The sequence below is a fragment of the Mus pahari genome, chromosome 11 (genome assembly GCF_900095145.1).
Source record: "Mus pahari chromosome 11, PAHARI_EIJ_v1.1, whole genome shotgun sequence".
Lineage (NCBI taxonomy): Eukaryota > Metazoa > Chordata > Mammalia > Rodentia > Muridae > Mus > Mus pahari.
In genome coordinates this window covers 10,454,186-10,454,907 of record NC_034600.1, presented here as the reverse complement: position 1 = coordinate 10,454,907, position 722 = coordinate 10,454,186, and positions in this window count along the sequence as shown.

Below are 722 nucleotides of genomic sequence, written 5' to 3'. Positions count from 1 at the left end.
TTTATGAGGTCCCATTTGTCAATTCTTGATTTTACAGCACAAGCAATTGGTGTTTTGTTATCTAAATTTGACCACAGGAGTACTTCTAAATAAAAGTCAATAAACTTTGGATGTCTTGGGGGTTTTTGTAAGTACCACTGGCCACGTTTTAGTACTTAGAGTTGGTAGCAATATAAAAGTAAACATTTTTGTGACTTTTTTTTGTCCAAAACTATGTATCAGTCAATACAGAAATTGTAAAATTCAGACTGCTGGCAGGTTTTTAGACAATGCTTTAAAATATCTTTCTGTTACAATTCTTGTAGAAAGTAGCAAGAGCTCTCAAACATCAGATTTCTAGATGTACCACAACATTCAAACCTACTTCTTGAGAGTGTGAATTATAACATCAGTTTCCTTAAACGTACCACAACATTCAAACCTACTTCTTGAGAGTGTGAATTATAACATCAATTTCCTTAGACGTACCACAACATTCAAACCTACTTCTTGAGAGTGTGAATTATAGATATTTTCAAAGGAAGACACTTAGTAATTTGATTAAACTACATTGCTAAAATTAATTTGAATCTAGGAAAAAAATTGAAACATTTGCCATAGCAATTATGGGGAATTGTATGCACGCCTTGACAAGTTTTTAAACTGAACAGAAATATCTGCCTTGTTAGAGGTTTTTAAATGTCCTGGCTAAGTTTTCCTTAATTATATCTCTCCTTCTGTCA